Source organism: Triticum dicoccoides, chromosome 7A, assembly GCF_002162155.2.
Source record: "Triticum dicoccoides isolate Atlit2015 ecotype Zavitan chromosome 7A, WEW_v2.0, whole genome shotgun sequence".
Taxonomy (NCBI): Eukaryota; Viridiplantae; Streptophyta; class Magnoliopsida; order Poales; family Poaceae; genus Triticum; species Triticum dicoccoides.
The window spans coordinates 8,718,360-8,726,015 of record NC_041392.1 but is presented as its reverse complement, the minus strand read 5'-3'; the positions used below and the strand labels follow the sequence as shown (position 1 = coordinate 8,726,015).

Genomic DNA, 7,656 nt, shown 5'->3' with positions numbered 1-7,656 from the left:
GCTTGCCCACCGTTGCCAAGCAATACCCCGAGGTGGACTGCGAGAATGATTGGTGGGATAACTTGGAGTGGGACGAAGGGGGTGTGAACCACCACCCTTCGCTCTACAAACCGACCCACTCGAGGTACTACAAGAAGGCCCAGTTGCCGAGAGGCACCGTACTCAGGTGAGATATGATTGGCTCCATCCCTCAATTCATTAATAGTTAACTCAGTGTCCTAGTCAGCTTAGTTTCTTGTCTTTTCATTATCGTCCCAGTACTACTCTACTGCTAGTAATTAATGTATATAGTTAACCAATTATCTAATTGGCAATTTATATGCTGCATTGTAGGTAATCCACCCTTCATTGAGTTGATCTTCAGATTGCTTCAGCGCTACATGCATGTCAGCCTACAAAGTTGAAGATTTCTCTGTGATATAGTGGTTATGTGTATTTTTCTTACCCAAAATCATGTTGCTTGATTCGTTTTTTTGTGCTCTGCATACGCATTCCCATGGTGTGGCTCTGCGCCTGTATCAATCCACATTGTCGGCGTGCTGTTGCATCTTCCAGTTTGGTTGGTTTGGATTGGTTCGGTCCACTTTGCTGGGTCAACCCATATTTGCATGCATCAAAGCAAGTATCTCATCTGGTTGGATGGATGATGGTACAAGCGCTGAGCAAGAGAGAAATAAATGAGAGTGGCATCCAGCTTATGCAACATGAGCCGTGGCGTGCTCATGTTGATGCTATGCTCTGTGTGTGTGTGGTGTGTAGTTTGTCAGCTATGCACTGATTGTTGTAATAATTTGATTGCGCCTGTGATTTTGCAGCAATTATTGATTGCTATAAAGAATTTGTTAAAGATTTCATATCTGGCAAGCTTCTAGTTATTACTTCTGAACCATCTCACGATTGAATGTGATAGCACCTTTAAACTTCTAAGCGAGTTTGGAAGTCTCCGACACTTGGAGACACTGGAATTACATGCAAGATTATTTGCTGTTCCATTTGGTATTTGTCAATCTGGAGAGGTTACTGCACCTCCGCCTTTCTAGGGAGTCTATTTTGCCCCACGAAGTTCCCCCCATGACATCTCTTTGCACTCTGGGGTATCTTGATCCCAGCCGTTGCTCACAAGGCATTTGAACAAGTTCCTCTCCACAAGGTGACTTGAGACCGGGTGGAGGGAATAAGCGGATGAACAGGGATAAAACGGCATCTCACACAAGACAGCCCACCAAAGCAGAGGCGACGACACTCCAACACGAGCCCGAGCCCTCCCCATTCCCAGCAGGACTAAGCTTTTGGCATGATTCTTCCTTCATTTGTGCGGACATTTACCAGCCCTGCTCAAGTTTCTAAGCCTGTTGGTACGATCCTCCTATGGATAGAAATAGCCACTCTGTTTTTCCTTGTCATAGGGTACATCTGTCTCCATCTTTTTCCCCTTGAGAAACCTCCCTGCTTGCTAGGAAAGTAAATAGTTTCTTGAACTGAGTCTAGTGCTTACTTCCATCCGTTGTCAAGGTGTTGAGTACGTGTGACCCCTGACAGCGGCTACGTCGAGATGATGCACGAAGTGGTGAACTGTGCGGTCGATGAAGGGACATATATATATATATATGAGCAGTCCCGACCTTGATACCATCAAAACTGATCAGCTATCTAAAGATTACAGAGTCCACACACGTATGTGTACCATGCGTAGGTTGGGGCATCGTCTGGCCATGTTGGGACATAGGAGGATCCGACAGCCGGTTGGGGCATTTCGAAGAGCTTTCCACCCACGCAGATGCATCTGTTATGCTTGGACATTGATTTTCTTTTGACATGTCCGGATTGTTGAACTATGATTTTCTTTGCTTTGTTTCGATTTGTTGAATTCAAACAATTTTGTGTCAGATGATTGACGTGCATGGATTGCATGGATTCGAGGCTCCGCATTCGAGGTGTGTGGATGTGCGGCAACAAATATGAGGGGCCACCGGACGCTATCTGCGGATGCGCCCGCGGGTGTATAGGGGTCCGAATTTGCTAAATCTGGTTGTATACGCTATAAACATCTCATGGCACAGAGGGGCGTCAGTCCCGCTGCTAGACAGTTAATTGGCGGAGAAAAGCATCTTAGAGAGGTAAGGATCGATGCCCGAGCTCGTAGTCCATGGCCGACAACAAGCGACATATATGACCGGAAAAGGTTGACAAACCAACTATGTACACCTCATATACTCTAGAATTTTCTACTTCTTCTATTCACTAATACAAAGCCACTTCATATTTACATGTCTAACAATGACCACTAATTTAACAAACAAAATGCGAGTCATATATCATAAAAAGTATGTCATTGGATACACATTTCAAACAAATTTTCGATGATATATTTTTGATGACATATAACACATATTTTGTTGACCAAAATTAGAAGTGAAAGTTTGACACAAAAAGCCAAGTGGACTTTTATATAAAAATGGAGGAGGTATAACTTTTTAAATGAGAATTTTCTATTAGTTAAAACTAAGCTAAACTAGCACGGATATTCAATTCGGAGCCTCTACCAAGATATTTGAAGGAACAACATCATATAAAAACAGCATAAAATATTTAAGTAGCACAAACTATTCTATGGATGGATTTCTTTTGTAATATTTAATGATTTTTTAGGTTTACAAGGAATTTGGTTTAATGATTATCCAAACTAAAAAACTGAACAATACATTTGCCACAAAATATATAGTTTCATTATATTGTTGTTGTATTTGTGAGGAACTGGTAATAGTTATTTGACTTGTGAACAATAAAGTTTGATACCAATAATATCATTGCAATTGTGTGTTCAATGTTAGTATATAAAATATATAATGCTAAATTTTATTGGTCATTGAGCACCGCTTAAGAAGAATGACAAGCGTGACCAAAAATCAGTTTGGTTTCATGCCTGGGAGGCCGACCATGGAAGCCATTTTCTTGGTACGACAACTTATGGAGAGATATAGGGAGCATAAGAAGGACTTGCATATGGTGTTCATTGACTTGGAGAAGGCCTATGATAAGATACCGCGGAATGTCATGTGGTGGGCCTTGGAGAAACACAAAGTCCCAGCAAAGTACATTACCCTCATCAAGGACATGTACAATAATGTTGTGACAAGTGTTCGAACAAGTGATGTCGACACCGATGACTTCCCGATTAAGATAGGACTGCATCAGGGGTCAGCTTTGAGCCCTTATCTTTTTGCATTGGTGATGGATGAGGTCACAAGGGGTATACAAGGAGATATCCCATGGTGTATGCTCTTTGCGGATGATGTGGTGCTAGTTGACGATAGTCGGATGGGGGTAAATAGGAAGTTAGAGTTATGGAGACAAACCTTGGAATCGAAAGGGTTTAGGCTTAGTAGAACTAAAACCGAGTACATGATGTGCGGTTTCAGTACTACTAGCTGCGAGGAGGAGGAGGTTAGCCTTGATGGCCAGGTGGTACCTCGGAAGGACACCTTTCGGTATTTGGGGTCAATGTTGCAGGAGGATGGGGGTATTGATGAAGATGTGAACCATCGAATCAAATCCGGATGGATGAAGTGGCGCCAAGCTTCTGGCATTCTCTGTGACAAGAGAGTGCCACAAAAGCTAAAAGGCAAGTTCTACAGGACGGCGGTTCGACCCGCAATGTTGTATGGCGCGGAGTGTTGGCCGACTAAAAGGCGACATGTTCAACAGTTAGGTGTGGCGGAGATGCGTATGTTGAGATGGATGTGTGGCCACACGAGGAAGGATCGAGTCTGGAATGATGATATACGAGATAGAGTTGGGGTAGCACCAATTGAGGAGAAGCTTGTCCAACATCGTTTGAGATGGTTTGGGCATATTCAGCGCAGGCCTCCAGAAGCTCCAGTGCATAGCGGACGGCTAAAGCGTGCGGAGAATGTCAAGAGAGGGCGGGGTCGACCGATTTTGACATGGGAGGAGTCCGTTAAGAGAGACCTGAAGGATTGGAGTATCGACAAAGAGCTAGCTATGGACAGGGGTGCGTGGAAGCTTGCTATCCATGTGCCAGAGCCATGAGTTGGTTGCGAGATCTTATGGGTTTCACCTCTAGCCTACCCCAACTTGTTTGGGACTAAAGGCTTTGTTGTTGTTGTTGTTGTTGTTGACCTACTCGAGGACGAGCAGAATTAAGCTTGGGGATGCCTGATACGTCTCCAACGTATCTATAATTTTTGATTGCTCCATGCTATATTATCTACTGTTTTGGGCAATATTGGGCTTTATTACCCACTTTTATATTATTTTTGGGACTAACCTATTAACCAGAGGCCCAGCCCAGAATTGTTGCTTTTTGCCTATTTCGGTGTTTTGAAGAAAAGGAATATCAAACGGAGTCGAAACGGAACGAAATCAACTAGTGAAGTTACTTTTGGAAGGAAAGCTACCGGATGGACTTGGACCCCACTTCAGGAGAGAAGGGAGGTGCCCACGAGGGTGGGGGCGCCCCCCCTAGGGCGCGCCCCCTGCCTCGTGGGCCCCCCGAAGCTCCACCGACATACTTCCTGCGCCCATATATACTCGCGTACCCTAAAACTTCCAGAACAGAGATTAGATCGGGAGTTCCGCCGCCGCAAGCCTCTGTAGCCACCAAAAGTCAATCGGGACCCTGTTCCGGCACCCTGCCGGAGGGGGGAACCCTCACCGGTGGCCATCTTCATCATCCCGGCGCTCTCCATGACTAGGAGGGAGTAGTTCACCCTCGGGGCTGAGGGTATGTACCAGTAGCTATGTGTTTGATCTCTCTTTCTCTCTCTCTCTCTCTCTCTCATGTTCTTGATTTCGCACGATCTTGATGTATCGCGAGCTTTGTTATTATAGTTGGATCTTATGTTTCTTCCCCCCCTCTTCTCTCCTGTAATGGATTGAGTTTTCCCTTTGGAGTTATCTTATCGGATTGAATCTTTAAAGATTTGAGAACACTTGATATATGTCTTGCCGTGCGTATCTGTGGTGACAATGGGATATCATGTGCCACTAGATGTATGTTTTAGTGATCAACTTGCGGGTTCTGCCCATGAACCTATGCATAGGGGTTGGCACATGTTTTCGCCATCATTCTCCGGTAGAAACTTTGGGGCACTCTGTGAGGTTCTATGTGTTGGTTGAATAGATGAATCTGAGATTGTGTGATGCATATCGTATAATCATACCCACGGATACTTGAGGTAACATTGGAGTATCTAGGTGACATTAGGGTTTTGGTTGATTTGTATCTTAAGGTGTTATTCTAGTACGAACTCTAGGGCTGTTTGTGACACTTATAGGAATAGCCCAACGGATTGATTGGAAAGAATAACTTTGAGGTGGTTTAGTACCCTACCATAATCTCTTTATTTGTTCTCCGCTATTAGTGACTTTGGAGTGACTCTTTGTTGCGTGTTGAGAGATATTTATATGATCCAACTATGTTATTATTGTTGAGAGAACTTGCAGTAGTGAAAGTATGAACCCTAGGCCTTTTTTCAATGCATTGCAATATCGTTTGTGCTCACTTTTATCATTAGTTACCTTGCTGTTTTTATATTTTCAGTTTACAAAAACCTATATCTATCATCCATATTGCACTTGTATCACCATCTCTTTGCCGAACTAGTGCACCTATACAATTTACCATTGTATTGGGTGTGTTGGGGACACAAGAGACTCTTTGTTATTTGGTTGCAGGGTTGTTTGAGAGAGACCATCTTCATCCTACGCCTCCTATGGATTGATAAACCTTAGGTCATCCACTTGAGAGAAATTTGCTACTGTCCTACAAACCTGTGCACTTGCAGGCCCAACAACGTCTACAAGAAGAAGGTTGTGTAGTAGACATCAGGGTGCAACCTGCTGGATGTGGTTTGGCCCGCCTGCTGTTGTTGCTGAAGAGTTAACGGGCTGGTATATCCACATACAAGATGAAGAGGAGATGAGGAGTGGATTACTGCAAAAGCAGGGCAGCACCCAAGGAACTAGTGCTTTAATCCCTGGTTATATATGCGACCGTGCTAGTAAGTTGCATGTGCATGACAGCTTGCCCATCACCATCATCCTATTCCCATATGTTATAGGTTGGCGCCATATTAGACAATCCTGGAGCCACCTTGGATGGTGTCAGATTGAGAGGTGCCCCAACCTAAGCTATGTCTTTGCTACTCCCACCTTGGATGGTGATGAGAAAAGACATTCTACTGGGTTTGAATGCTTTCCTCAGTTGAACACATTTTGAGCATCCCAGCTCCTAAAGGCACGCTTCATCTGGATGTGCAACACAATGTTCCTACCCAATAAAAATTCCTTTCAATACCTAACCTTCTTGCACCTAGACTATTGCCCGAGGCTCATACATGTTCTCCCCTTATCCGCACATATGACTACCTTACCTCAATTAGCAACCCTCGAGATCATGTGTTGTGGCGATCTTATGGAGATCTTCCCTTTGGACCCTGAGCGCCAAAAGAAGCAAACAGTTATATATTTCCCCAACCTGAAGCGCATCCACCTGCACGATCTCCCTAGGCTATAGTGCATATGTGGGAGTAAGATGTTAGCGCCAAAGCTCGAGACTATCAAGATAAGGGGCTGCTGGAGCCTCGGGTGCTTGCCCACCGTTGCCAAGCAATACCCCGAGGTGGACTGCGAGAATGATTGGTGGGATAACTTGGAGTGGGACGAAGGGGGTGTGAACCACCACCCTTCGCTCTACAAACCGACCCACTCGAGGTACTACAAGAAGGCCCAGTTGCCGAGAGGCACCGTACTCAGGTGAGATATGATTGGCTCCATCCCTCAATTCATTAATAGTTAACTCAGTGTCCTAGTCAGCTTAGTTTCTTGTCTTTTCATTATCGTCCCAGTACTACTCTACTGCTAGTAATTAATGTATATAGTTAACCAATTATCTAATTGGCAATTTATATGCTGCATTGTAGGTAATCCACCCTTCATTGAGTTGATCTTCAGATTGCTTCAGCGCTACATGCATGTCAGCCTACAAAGTTGAAGATTTCTCTGTGATATAGTGGTTATGTGTATTTTTCTTACCCAAAATCATGTTGCTTGATTCGTTTTTTTGTGCTCTGCATACGCATTCCCATGGTGTGGCTCTGCGCCTGTATCAATCCACATTGTCGGCGTGCTGTTGCATCTTCCAGTTTGGTTGGTTTGGATTGGTTCGGTCCACTTTGCTGGGTCAACCCATATTTGCATGCATCAAAGCAAGTATCTCATCTGGTTGGATGGATGATGGTACAAGCGCTGAGCAAGAGAGAAATAAATGAGAGTGGCATCCAGCTTATGCAACATGAGCCGTGGCGTGCTCATGTTGATGCTATGCTCTGTGTGTGTGTGGTGTGTAGTTTGTCAGCTATGCACTGATTGTTGTAATAATTTGATTGCGCCTGTGATTTTGCAGCAATTATTGATTGCTATAAAGAATTTGTTAAAGATTTCATATCTGGCAAGCTTCTAGTTATTACTTCTGAACCATCTCACGATTGAATGTGATAGCACCTTTAAACTTCTAAGCGAGTTTGGAAGTCTCCGACACTTGGAGACACTGGAATTACATGCAAGATTATTTGCTGTTCCATTTGGTATTTGTCAATCTGGAGAGGTTACTGCACCTCCGCCTTTCTAGGGAGT

General features: G+C 44.2%; 1 pseudogene; it reads left to right on the top strand.

Moving 5' to 3' along the window:
• The window catches only part of LOC119332764, an 86,695-nt pseudogene extending 79,914 nt beyond the window's left edge, over positions 1-6,781 (top strand).
• Positions 6,782-7,656: the final 875 nt, after the last annotated feature.